The following is a 14,486-nucleotide window of genomic DNA, read 5'->3' as shown; positions in this document are numbered from 1 at the left end:
AGAGCTGGAACATGGAGCTTTCTCTCGGGACAGCTAAATCAGGGTAAAAGTGAGGGAAATCCCATCATCGGTCTACGAAGAATAGCGGGGACAGAGTGCCCCTAGTAGGAAAGAAAAAGAGGGGAGGGGAAGTGACAGTGAGGTTAAGGTGGGGAGATGAGGGGGGATGGAAAAGGGGAAAGGGAGAGGAGAGGGAATTGGATAGGAAGGGCGGGTGGGGAGGTGGGGAATAGGAATAAGGAAATGTAGGCCTCAGCTCATATCTCACATCTATTTAGCTCCGCGCTATCAGATGCTACTCTTTCACCCCGTCTCGCTGCCTGGCTTGAAAGATGGAATGGACCACGGAGGTAGCCGGCGCCCGGGTGACCTGCCCCTTCAGGGCAGCCTGCCTCGAGTAGGCCTGCGCTGCCCGGGTTTTTCCTCCGGACTACCTCCGTGGGAGACCAGGGAACAGAACAGACCTCAGGGGGGAAGCAGAGACCAAGGAAATGACTCAGAGTGGAGCTGCTGCTGCGGATGGTATGTTAAAGCAGCAGCAGGCAGAACTTGATGTTATTATGTCTGACACTGCACAGGATTGGAGGTGAACACCACTTGTACTTAAATAGGGTGTCACCCAGAGCCTCTCTTTCGAGATATAAAAACCTCCTTAAGGAACCGTAGAACATATAAAATACGATCCGTGAGAGATCCAACAGACTGGGAGGATTAGCAGAGTTAGAAAAATTTTTTCTTACCTTCCAGATGTGATACTTAAGCTCGTTTATTATGAAGATTAGCAACTTCTGCCTGTTGTTGGCTGGTGGAGAAAACTGCAGGAAGATGATCTGCTCCTGCAGCAGGAGGGGGATGCGGAGCACGTCGCTTAACCTCCTCCAAATAAAGATGGAAATTGGACACCGGTAGATGGCGTGCTTCACGGTGTCCGGGCTCCCGCAGAAGTCGCACATGGGGTTCAAGGTGTTATTGAACCACCATCGGTTCACATTCACTGGAAGGTGTCCATATGCTATCCTCCATGCCAGGTCCCTTCTCGACGGGTAGCCTTGATGTTTGGAGAGGTGGCCGAAGAGGATGTTGTTTTCAGTTCCTGGATCCGGAACGTCGGTATGAATGATGCTACATAAATGTTCATACCATGTTGAGCTGTTCCGGATCGTGGCGATGTTCACACCCGACGAGCGGAGTTGTCGCATTAGCTAGCACAATCTGTTGTAATCTTCTGGAACAATATCTGCCTTGGGACCCTGGTGGACTGGGATCCCAAAAAGGAGAAGCTTGTGACCCAAGAAATACCGCACAGGATAACTGCAGGGATGTGTAGTCTGCAGTATCCTGTTTAGATGGAACGCGATATTACTTAGGTACCTGATGTTAAGGGAGGGGAGGCCGAAGCCCCCCCGCTTCTCCGGAAGTTGAAGGATGTTGAGATCGACTTCCTGGCGTAGATTGCCCCAGAAGAACTTCAGGGGCTTCCTGTAGAGCCGGATTTCCTGATCCTCGCTGATGTTGGTGATGTTCGGGACGTGCTGAAGCGCAGGGCATACGATGGTTTTGATGACAGTAGCCCTGGAGGAGAGTGACAGCTGTCCATTTTTCCAGTCCTTGAGTTTCTCGACGGTGTTGTTGTCGACATATTCGATGTTAAGCACGGGCTGTTCTTCAAACGGGACCCCCAGGATGGTGAGGGGGTCGGCAGTAGGGACGAGACCTGCAGGGATGTTGTGCAGGTCCCAGACTCCGTACAACTTGATCTTGGTTTTGTCGGGGTTGGATGTTAACCCCGACACTTTGAACTTCTTTAGGATGTTGAAGAAGTTCAGCACGGAGTCGTTGTCCATAAGAGTGCCCACCACGTCATCCGCGTAGGCGATTACCTTGGAATCATCCATGGTGAGAGGAAGTGGAATTCCTCTAACCGCATGAGAGTTGTTCACAGCCCGCAGGAACGGTTCAAGGGCTAGAGCAAAGAGCAGCGGACTGAGGGGACACCCTTGTTTGACCCCTTTCTGGATGGTGATGGGGTCAGATAGGTGTCCGTTGATGAGGAGGCGAGTAGAGCTGTTGTTGTAGCCTCCTCTGATGATGTTGAGGAGTCCACTGCTAACCCCGACTTTCTCTAGGATGTTAAAGAGAAAGGAATGCCGGACGCTGTCGAACGCTCGGTTGAGATCGATTGTCAACAATGCCATGGAGTACTGCTTAATGTTAACCAGACGTAGCACTTCTCTGATGAGGATGAGATTGAACTCCATCGATCGACCAGGAACACCATACACTTGCGTGCTTTTGATGATGTATCTCATCCCGATCTTCAGTCTGTTGTTGAGAACACGGGCGAGGATCTTATAATCCGTGTTCGACAGACTGATGGGACGCCAGTTCTTGATGATGGACGGGTCCTTGTTGGACTTCGGGATGAAGACGGTATGGCATTCCAAAAATTCCCGTGGCAAGTTTCCGGTGTTAAGGAAGGTGTTGAAGATTGCCACGAGAATTGGGAGGATGTGGTCCCAGGCCTCTCGGTAGAGTTCCGTGCTTAAGCCGTCTGGCCCAGGCGCTTTCTTTATACGGCACTGTTTGAAGGCTGATGTTATTTCGGCCGCTGTAAACGGTGCATCCAACCCTGCTTGGATGTGCGCAGGGAAGGAGTCAATATTCCAACAGGAGTAATCCTGGGGGGTACTGTTGTCTTGATAGAGTTGACTGTAGTACCCCCAGAAGGCGTTCATGATGTCAGGTGTTGTAGTGTGATCACGTCCGCCTTCTTTGATGGAAGTAATGGTACGCTCCTGCCGGAAGTTGACGTAACGCCTGTTGTAAAAAGCGGCCGATTGCCTATCTTCCGAGCGGAGGTGGAGACGGATCTTGATGTTCTTTTCTTCCACCTGCTTCTGTCTCTCCGATTCGATGTCGAGATTAATATCACGGATGGCGTTGTGACATGGAAAGCCTTGGCGTTGGCTAGCCACGAACCAGCTCCTCTCCTTGTAGAGGTCAAGGAGCCGAGCTCTTCGTTGGAAGGCACGTTCCTGGCCCCATTTTATCATGTTGTTCTTGATGTTAAGTTTTAGTCGTGCCCAGGCTTCCCAGTCCCAGCCAGCGGTGCACCAAGTGGAGCACAGTTGGTTAAGCTTGGCTGAGAACAGGGACGGGAAGTCTGGTGGTAACTTCCAGGGGCCCGGACCAACATCTACAGCTTCTAATGGATGGTAGCTGAGCACGACTAGTTTGTGGTCCGAGATGGTAGAATTAATCGGAACGTGCCTTATTGTCTCGGCTCTGGAGACAAGGGATGATGACAAGTAGAAGCGGTCGATTCGGGTGCCGATACCTCGGCCTGTCCAAGTATAATCCCGACAGTAGGGGTTATGAGCCCTCCAGATGTCGGACAACTGGAGATTCCTGATGTGGATTTCCAGTTGTCTGTAGCCAGCAGTACCTGTATTCGGGTTTCCCCCTATTTTATCGTAGGCCGGGTCCGCCACACAATTAAAACCCCCCATCAAGATGACGTGATGGGCGCCGTATAAGTATGGATGGAGCGACTGGAAGAATGCAGGCCTAGATGGTCGGTCTGCCGGGGCGTAGATGTTAATGCACCTAGTGGTACAGCCCCGGTACTTCCAGTCGACGGCAAGGACTCTCCCTTCTGTATCCCTCTGGATGTTATGGAAGGCTCCGAGGAGGGGGGCTAGCATAAGTACCCAGACCCCGGCACGTTGACTTGTGCCGAAGCTCCAGAATGAATGGACGGGGTACTTATGGCTCAGTTCCTGCATATCTCTGAAGTGAAAGAAATGTGTCTCTTGCAGGAACAAGAGCCGGATGTTATGCGCTAGCATAAGCTTCCACACCTCCTCTTATTTAGATGGTGAACGGAGCCCTCGGATGTTAAGAGAGGCAACACAAAAGGGGGGTGGCGGCATTATGATGTTTTTATACCCGGCCTAAGTCTTTAATGCGAAGCTGTTTAACATATTTGACTAAGTTATCGATTTGCAGGGGGGAGGTAGAATATCCAGCTCCCTGCAGACCGGCTTCCAGTTTACTACACGAGCTCGAGAGTACCTCGAACTCGTGGCGAATGTTCTTAATCTTAAAACTGATGATCTTGTTTTCCTTGATGTCATAATCGTAGAGGTTAAACTGGGAGCCGGTAAATTTTTTAATTTTGGAATTGACACTTTCTTTGTGTCTGGAGGGGGTTTCCACCTCCATTTCGGACTCCGATGTTGTGGAGTCCGTGCTCTTCCTGGAGTGGCTTCGATGATGTTTTTTTTCAGCTTTGGGGGAAGCCACTTCCTTCCTTTTTTTGGGAGGCTCTTTAGGAGGTGGAAGGTCTTGTTCCCCCTCCTGTGTCTTATGTTCTGCAGGGAGTGGAATGCTGGCTACTGCAGGGGAAGTCTGTGAAGCGCAAACAGAAGAAGCTTCCTCGGATGTTGTTGAGGGGGGGATAGCTGTAGTTGTTTCGCTATCCATTGCTTCTTCTGTACTCCCCTCGACTGTAGGCTGTTCTTGTTCCAATGGTGGTGGTGGTGGTGGAACACTGGAAGTTGCCGAGGGGGGGACTGCTTCCTCAGCGGATGTTGTTGCTTGGGAGGAAACAGTTCCTTCTGCTGGTGTTGTTGCAGTCTGTCGCTTCGTTATTTTACCCAAGATGGTCTGGGTAAACTTCTTCTCCCCGCTGTTGGTAGGTGGATCTGGAGATGAAGCGTCTCGGGCAGGCTGTGAAGGAAGTGCCTCAATTGGCGCCCCTGCCTGCTCTGCAAATGTTCTTAATGGACAGGATGTAACGGTATGGTCCGTGGCAGAGCATTTACGGCAGGGGTGAGGGCACTGGTTAGAGATGTGCCCGGCGCCGACGCAATTAAAGCACTTGGCTCGGGGGCAGTCACTCCCCACATGTTCAATCGTGCCACATCGTAAGCACTGCCGTTGTACTCCGGGGTAGTTCACAAGAACACGCGACGTGCCGATGTTTACGAGGTTTGGCACTGGTTGCCGCATGTCCATGGTAAAAGTTACCTCGCCAGAGTACCAAGCGGGGTCTTCCTTGGAGACGCACTTTTTGATATTGCTCACTTTCCCCCACTTGCTAAATGTCTGCTTGAGCACGTCGTCTCCGGACTCTATGTATTCCATGGGGAAGCGGTCGATTCTGATTTGACGAACCTGTGATCCCACCATGGTTGGGATCACCTGCTTCCCCTGGACGGTGAAGCCCTCCAAAAGTTTATCTCTCGTGGCCGCATTTTTGACGACAAAAATAAATCGTCCTCCTCCAAAGGTGGTGGAGGAGAAGATGTTATTCACTCCTACGATCTCCTTAAGGACGGTGGTGAGAACTCTGGGATTCTCTAACCCTGGAATCTCCACTCCGAGTGTCCTAGTCCTGGGAGGGACGTAGACTGGTCTACTCATCTTTATCTCTGCGTCTATAAAGTAAAAAGAAAAAAATTAAGAGTCTTGGGACTCTGAAAATCCCGTAGTGCGGAGACCGCACTACCAGCAAGTTAGTACAGTTAGTAAATAAAGTAAAATATTAGTACAACACGAAAATAAATAATAAACACTATATTAGTAAAAAATCCAACAATAACAAATGATATCCGGGATCGCGTGGAAAAAAAAAATCAGGGTGAAAGTGAGGGAAATCCCATCATCGGTCTACGAAGAATAGCGGGGACAGAGTGCCCCTAGTAGGAAAGAAAAAGAGGGGAGGGGAAGTGACAGTGAGGTTAAGGTGGGGAGATGAGGGGGATGGGAAAGGGGAAAGGGAGAGGAGAGGGAATTGGATAGGAAGGGCGGGTGGGGAGGTGGGGAATAGGAATAAGGAAATGTAGGCCTCAGCTCATATCTCACATCTATTTAGCTCCGCGCTATCAGATGCTATTCTTTCACCCCGTCTCGCTGCCTGGCTTGTAAGATGGAATGGACCACGGAGGTAGCCGGTGGCCGGGTGACCTGCCCCTTCAGGGCAGCCCGCCTCGAGTAGGCCTGCGCTGCCCGGGTTTTTCCTCCGGACTACCTCCGTGGGAGACCAGGGAACAGAACAGACCTCAGGGGGGAAGCAGAGACCAAGGAAATGACTCAGAGTGGAGCTGCTGCTACAGATGGAGATGTTAAAGCAGCAGCAGGCAGAACTTGATGTTATTATGTCTGACACTGCACAGGATTGGAGGTGAACACCACTTGTTCTTAAATAGGGTGTCACCCAGAGCCTCTCTTTCGAGATGTAAAAACCTCCTTAAGGAACCGTAGAACATATAAAATACGATCCGGGAGAGATCCAACAGACTGGGAGGATTAGCAGAGTTAGAAAATTTTTTCTTACCTTCCAGATGTGATACTTAAGTTCATTTATTATAAAGATTAGTAACTTCTGCCTGTTGTTGGTTGGTGGAGCAAACTGCAGGAAGATGACCTGCTCCTGCAGCAGGAGGGGAATGCGGAGCACGTCGCTTAGTTTCCTCCAAATAAAGATGGAAATTGGACACCGGTAGATGGCGTGCTCCACGGTGTCCGGGCTCCGACAGAAGTCACATAGGGGGTTCATGGTGTTATTGAACCACCATCGGTTCACATTCACTGGAAGGTGTCCATATGCTATCCTCCATGCCAGGTCTATTCTCGACGGGTAGCCTCGATGTTTGGAGAGGTGGCCGAAGAGGATGTTGTTTCAGTTCCTAGATCCGGAACGTCGGTATGAAGAATGTTAAAAAAATGTTCATACCATGTGGAACTGTTCCGGATCGCGGCGATGTTCACACCCGACGAGCGGAGTTGTTGCATTAACTGGCACAATCTGTTGTAATCTTCTAGAACAATGTCTGCCTTGGGACCCTGGTGGACTGGGATCCCAAAAAGGAGAAGCTTGTGACCCAAGAAATACCGCACAGGATAACTGCAGGGATGTGTAGTCTGCAGTATCCTGTTTAGATGGAACGCGGTATTACTTAGGTACCTGATGTTAAAGGAGGGGAGGCGAACCCCCCCCCGCTTCTCCGGAAGTTGAAGGATGTTGAGATCGACTTCCTGGCGTAGATTGCCCCAGAAGAACTTCAGGGGCTTCCTGTAGAGCCGGATTTCCTGATCCTCGCTGAAGTTGGTGATGTTCAGGACGTGCTGAAGCACAGGGCATACGATGGTTTTGATGACAGTAGCCCTGGAGGAGAGTGACAGCTGTCCATTTTTCCAGTCCTTGAGTTTCTCGACGGTCTTGTTGTCGAGATGTTCGATGTTGAGCACGGGCTGTTCCTCAAACGGGACCCCCAGGATGGTGAGGGGGTCGGCAGTAGGGACGAGGCCTGCAGGAATGTTGTGCAGGTCCTAGACTCCGTACAACTTGATCTTGGTTTTGTCGGGGTTGGATGTTAGCCCCGACACTTTAAACTTCTTGAGGATGTTAAAGAAGTTAAGCACGGAGTCGTTGTCCATAAGAGTGCCCACCACGTCATCCGCGTAGGCGATTACCTTGGAATCATCCATGGTGAGAGGAAGTGGAATTCCTCTAACCGCATGAGAGTTGTTCACAGCCCGCAGGAACGGTTCAAGGGCTAGAGCAAAGAGCAGCGGACTGAGGGGACACCCTTGTTTGACCCCTTTCTGGATGGTGATGGGGTCAGATAGGTGTCCGTTGATGAGGAGGCGAGTAGAGCTGTTGTTGTAGCCTCCTCTGATGATGTTGAGGAGTCCACTGCTAACCCCGACTTTCTCTAGGATGTTAAAGAGAAAGGAATGCCGGACGCTGTCGAACGCTCGGTTGAGATCGATTGTCAACAATGCCATGGAGTACTGCTTGATGTTAACCAGACGTAGCACTTCTCTGATGAGGATGAGATTGAACTCCATCGATCGACCAGGAACACCATACACTTGTGTGCTTTTGATGATGTATCTCATCCCGATCTTCAGTCTGTTGTTGAGAACACGGGCGAGGATCTTATAATCCGTGTTCGACAGACTGATGGGACGCCAGTTCTTGATGATGGATGGGTCCCTGTTGGTCTTCGGGATGAAGACGGTATGGCATTCCAAAAATTCCCGTGGCAAGTTTCCGGTGTTAAGGAAGGTGTTGAAGATTGCCACGAGAATTGGGAGGATGTGATCCCAGGCCTTTCGGTAGAGTTCCGTGCTTAAGCCGTCTGGCCCAGGCGCTTTCTTTGTACGGCATTGTTTGAAGGCTGATGTTATTTCGGCCGCTGTAAACGGTGCATCCAACCCTGCTTGGATGTGCGCAGGGAAGGAGTCAATATTCCAACAGGAGTAATCCTGGGGGGTACTGTTGTCTGAGTAGAGTTGACTGTAGTACCCCCAGAAGGCGTTCATGATGTCAGGTGTTGTAGTGTGATCACGTCCGCCTTCGTTGATGGTTGTGATGGTACGCTCCTGCCGGAAGTTGACGTAACGCCTGTTGTAAAAAGCGGCCGTTTGCCTATCTTCCGAGCGGAGGTGGAGACGGATCTTAGTATTCTTTTCTTCCACCTGCTTCTGTCTCTCCAATTCGATGTCGAGATTAATGTCACGGATGGCGTTGTGACATGGAAAACCTTGGCGTTGACTAGCCACGAACCAGCTCCTCTCCTTGTAAAGGTCACGGAGCCGAGCTCTTCTGAGGAAGGCACGTTCCTGGCCCCATTTTATCATGTTTTCTTTGATGTTAAGTTTTAGTAGTGCCCAGGCGTCCCAGTCCCAGCCAGCGGTGCACCAAGTGGAGCACAGTTGGTTAAGCTTGGCTGAGAACAGGGACGGGAAGTCTGATGGTAACTTCCAGGGGCCCGGACCAACATCTACGGCTTCTAATGGATGGTAACTGAGCACGACTAATTTGTGGTCCGAGATGGTAGAATTAATCGGAACGTGCCTTATTGTCTCGGCTCTGGAGACAAGGGATGATGACAAGTAGAAGCGGTCGATTCGGGTGCCGATACCTCGGCCTGTCCAAGTATAATCCCGACAGTAGGGGTTATGAGCCCTCCAGATGTCGGACAACTGGAGATTCCTGATGTGGGTTTCCAGTTGTCTGTAGCCAGCAGTACCTGTATTCGGGTTTCCCCCTACTTTATCGTAGGCCGGGTCCGCCACACAATTAAAGTCCCCCATCAAGATGACGTGATGGGCGCCGTATAAGTATGGATGGAGCGACTGGAAGAATGCAGGCCTAGATGGTCGGTCTGCCGGGGCGTAGATGTTAATGTACCTAGTGGTACAGCCCCGGTACTTCCAGTCGACGGCAAGGACTCTCCCTTCTGTATCCCTCTGGATGTTATGGAAGGCTCCGAGGAGGGGGGCTAGCATAAGTACCCCGACCCCGGCACGTTGACTTGTGCCGAAGCTCCAGAATGAATGGACGGGGTACTTATGGCTCAGTTCCTGCATATCTCTGAAGTGAAAGAAATGTGTCTCTTGCAGGAACAAGAGCCGGATGTTATGCGCTAGCATAAGCTTCCACACCTCCTCTTGTTTAGATGGTGAACGGAGCCCTCGGATGTTAAGAGAGGCAACACAAAAGGGGGGTGGCGGCATTATGATGTTTTTATACCCGGCCTAAGTCTTTAATGCGAAGCTGTTTAACATATTTGACTAAGTTATCGATTTGCAGGGGGTAGGTAAAATATCCAGCTCCCTGGAGACCGGTTTCCAGTTTACTACACGAGCTCGAGAGTACCTCGAACTCGTGGCGAATGTTCTTAATCTTAAAACTGATGATCTTGTTTTCCTTGATGTCATAATCGTAGAGGTTAAACTGGGAGCCGGTAAATTTTTTAATTTTGGAATTGACACTTTCTTTGTGTCTGGAGGGGGTTTCCACCTCCATTTCGGACTCCGATGTTGTGGAGTCCGTGCTCTTCCTGGAGTGGCTTCGATGGTGTTTTTTTTTCGATTTTGGGGAAGCCACTTCCTTCCTTTTTTTGGGAGGCTCTTTTGGAGGTGGAAGGTCTTGTACCCCCTCCTGTGTCTTTTGTTCTGCAGGGAGTGGAATGCTGGCTACTGCAGGGGAAGTCTGTGAAGCGCAAACAGAAGAAGCTTCCTCTGATGTTGTTGAGGGGGGGATAGCTGTAGTTGTTTCGCTATCCATTGCTTCTTCTGTACTCCCCTCGACTGTAGACTGTTCTTGTTCCGATGGTGGTGGTGGTGGTGGAACACTAGAAGTTTCCGAGGGGGGGACTGCTTCCTCAGCAGATGTTGTTGCTTGGGAGGAAACAGTTCCTTCTGCTGGTGTTGTTGCAGATTGCCGCTTCGGGATTTTACCCAAGATGGTCTGGGTAAACTTCTTCTCCCCGCTGTTGGTAGGTGGATCTGGAGATGAAGCGTCTCGGGCAGGCTGCGAGGGAAGTGCCTCAATTGGCGCCCCTGCCCGCTCTGCAAATGTTCTTAGTGGACAAGATGTAACTGTGTGGTCCGTGGCAGAGCATTTACGGCAGGGGTGTGGGCACTGGTTAGAGATGTGCCCGGCGCCGACGCAGTTGAAGCACTTGGCTCGGGGGCAGTCACTCCCCAGATGTTCGATCGAGCCACATCGCAAACATTGCCGTTGTACTCCGGGGTAGTTCACAAGAACACGCGACGTGCCGATGTTTACAAGGTTTGGCACGGGTTGCCGCATGTCCAGAGTAAAAGTTACCTCGCCAGAGTACCAAGCGGGGTCTTCCTTGGAGACGCTCTTTTTGATGTTGCTCACTTTCCCCCACTTGCTAAATGTCTGTGTGAGCACGTCGTCTCCGGACTCTATGTATTCATGGGGAAGCGGTCGATTCTGATTTGACGAACCTGTGATCCCACCATGGATGGGATCACCTGCTTCCCTTGGACGGTGAAGCCCTCTAAAAGTTTATCTCTCGTGGCCGCATTTTTGACGAAGAAAATAAATCGTCCTCCTCCAAAGGTGGTGAAGGAGAAGATGTTATTAACTCCTACGATCTCCTTAAGGACTGTGGTGAGAACTCTGGGATCCTCTAACCCTGGAATCTCCACTCCGAGTGTCCTAGTCCTGGGGGGGACGTAGACTGGTCTACTCATCTTTATCTCTGCGTCTATAAAGTAAAAAGAAAAAAATTAAGAGTCTTGCGACTCTGAAAATCCCGTAGTGCGGAGACCGCACTATCAGCAAGTTAGTACAGTTAGTAAATAAAGTAAAATATTAGTATTAGTACAACACGAAAATAAATAATAAACACTATATTAGTAAAAAATCCAACAATAACAAATGATATCCGGGATCGCGTGGGAAAAAAAAAATCTTCAGGCTTCGTCAGTGAGCAGCTAGACAATAATACCATAGTGTATAGCGAAAAGAACTTATGTACTTTGCGAACGAGTTTTCCAAACAGGTGCAACCATTAAGTTACTAAAGTATAAAGAGCTAATAAGCTTCATTTCGGCAATGAAAACATTACTTAAATTAAGGAGATATTAAATCCCACATAGTTTTAAAACCGAATAAGAAACTCAAAGATTGGAATCAGAGAGTTTCTTGCCGAATATAGTAAACTATAAAGTTTCGGCGGACACTAGCGTTAGCCAATGCAAGTGATCCTAGTACATAGTACATTACTGGGCAACTCGTTGCAAAGGTGGTGGAAGAAGTTGAGATCGCTATTCTTAGGTATTTTCCATAATGTAAAAACACATTTCTTAGGAAATGTATGCTGTTATTACATTATGGAGGGAGGTCACTACCCAGACCGGTTTCAGCCTTTTTTGAGGCTTCATCAGTGAGCAGCTAGACCTAATACCATAGTGTATAGCGAAAAGAACTTATGTACTTTGCGAACGAGTATAATGTAATAACAGCATACATTTCCTAAGAAATGTGTTTTTACATTATGGAAAATACCTAAGAATAGCGATCTGAACTTCTTCCTCCACCTTTGCAACGAGTTGCCCAGTAATGTACTATGTACTAGGATCACTTGCATTGGCTAACGCTAGTGTCCGCCGAAACTTTATAGTTTACTATATTCGGCAAGAAACTCTCTGATTCCAATCTTTGAGTTTCTTATTCGGTTTTAAAACTATGTGGGATTTAATATCTCCTTAATTTAAGTAATGTTTTCATTGCCGAAATGAAGCTTATTAGCTCTTTATACTTTAATAATTCAAATATTTAAGTAATGGTCATACGCATACCAAATGAGATAGCAAAAGTGCAGAAGCGAAATATTTTTATCTCGATTCTGCACTTTTATATCTTTTTGTGTGCTCATCTCAAAAGGTATCCATTCGAAGTCTAAAGTACAAATATATAACCGATAATTCGTTCGATTGCTGCTTAGGGATGTGAAACCTGGATATTTACAGCGAGGATTTGATTTCCACTTTTGAAGGAAAATCCTTAGATTATCATCATCATCATTTACTGGATTAAAAATATTTATCTCAGTGAATGATAAAGGTCTTTAGAGGATCAAATATAATCATGAGTTATACCAACTCTATAAAGAACCTAGATGGTGTAATCAAGTTAAAAAACATGGACTGAACAGGACATGCTCATATGAAAAATGAATGTATTCATAAGAGGACTATAAGTATTAAAATTATTAGTATAAGTCCAAGAGGAAAACCAATGACAACATGAAATAGTTACCATTCATCAGAATAGCATCATCATATTGCAATGTCCGAACTGGAGAAGCAAGTTCCTGAAGAGAGACACAGTTGGAAGCAACAAATCCAGGAGGCCAAGGCTTGATTTTGACTGTAGAATCATAGGAAGAAGAAGAAGAAGAACACTGCATAAAAACCTAAAATGGTAGGCAATATCAAGAAGAGTGAGGTGGACATACACCAAAATGAGTCCCTTAACAGAATCCTCTATGGTCCCACAGAGGATTCTGTTAAGGAAAAAGTAGAGGAATTTTTCCATTTATTAAGGAAGTTAGCTGACATAGAAAGAAAAAGGAAAGGCTGGTTGGGAAAAATAGTACAGTAGGAAATGAATACCAGACAATAGCCATCTTTGGGAAGATTAGGAGAAAATACGAAATCAAATAGTAATGGTAAGTACTCGCTGGGTTTCTGTTCAGTGCATGGAATAATCATTACAAAAAGAATGCTCTGAAATGCAAATGTGCAGAAATTCACAAGGAAAGAAGACAAAACAAATAAGAAGTCTCATTGACTATGCTATTGTTGATAGCGATATATTCATGAATATAATGCTATGCATGGGATTTGAAACAGGAAGTGATCATCATTTAGTTTTGAGCAAGATGAAAATGGATGTCATGTTGAAAAGAACAGTATGTCACTGTAGAATCAAATATACAAATATTATTCAAAAAAAGAAAAATAAACTGTTTGAAAACAAGAACGAAACCTGAAGAAAATACTGTTTGATTCAACCAGAGAGGCATGAGAAGTAATTGCCTTCAAAGATGGAAGGAATCACTTCATGTTGGACTTAGTCATTTAAAGAGGTAGTCAGGAAAAAGAACAAAGCGTATCGAAAGTTTATAGCAAGTCAGCATGTGTATCGAGAAAATACAAAGAAAAATGTAAGAGTGTGTAAAAGTTAGGGGAAATATTGGCATATAGAAGACAATATCAGAAAGGTGAGGAAAATGTTCTGGAGACAATTGAAACTTAGAAATGAAGGAAATAGTACTGTAAAAGGAATTGAAATTATAAAGGTGACATGAAAGCTTACTAAGTCCATCGTGGAATTATTTGGAGTACCAAACAATACTACAGATAGAAAAAAGACACAAAAAGGTTGAAGTATGGAAAGGCAGTTGAAATAAATGATATTCTACCAAAAATGTTCAAATCTAGAAGTACAAAGGTTTCATAATGCTGCATATTTCAAATAACGATATTACCAAGAAATACGAAAACATGCCACATATTCGGGCATCAAACCATTTTTCCAAACTGTTTGGGTTGGTAATTTGAATTGGCCTCCAACTTTACCCTTCGTCATTCCTGAAGCTGAGAAGCGAAACTTGGAGAAGAACAAGAGCTGAGTTAAAGCTAAATAGAGATTGTCAGAATCAGATTTTTCCCTTTAAGATAAATAGCTGAGAAATCATGGGAATATAGCCAGGATCTGTATTTGAGTTTTGTAGATCTAGATCTGGAAAAACATATGACAAACTGCTAATAGATAATCTTTTTAAAATGCTGCACTTGGCTTTTTATTAAAGTATGCAGTTATTGCAAGTGTACTTTTTTTGTTATGGCAAAATTAAGTAAAGCAAAATTATTTCTTGAGGGCAATTGTTATGACAATGTACAGTGTCACTCTAAAAGAATGCCTGAAAGTACCATTTTATGACTGTCTATGATCATTTTCTAACTTAACATTACAAAATGTAAAAACAATAGGAATTTGGAGAATACACAAATCAGCTTTGCAATTGAAATTATAAAAACAAATGCACTGTTGAAAAAACACAACGTGATTTACGATCCTCAGACCACATATATATAAAAAATAATTATTTCGTTTTGGAGTGGGACAAAAGTCAAAGCAATAA

The sequence above is a fragment of the Typopeltis vanoorti genome, chromosome 9 (genome assembly GCF_054136105.1).
Source record: "Typopeltis vanoorti isolate ZY-2024b chromosome 9, IOZ_Tvanoo_1.0, whole genome shotgun sequence".
In the NCBI taxonomy this organism is placed as follows: Eukaryota; Metazoa; Arthropoda; class Arachnida; order Uropygi; family Thelyphonidae; genus Typopeltis; species Typopeltis vanoorti.
Note: the sequence above shows the minus strand (reverse complement) of the source record.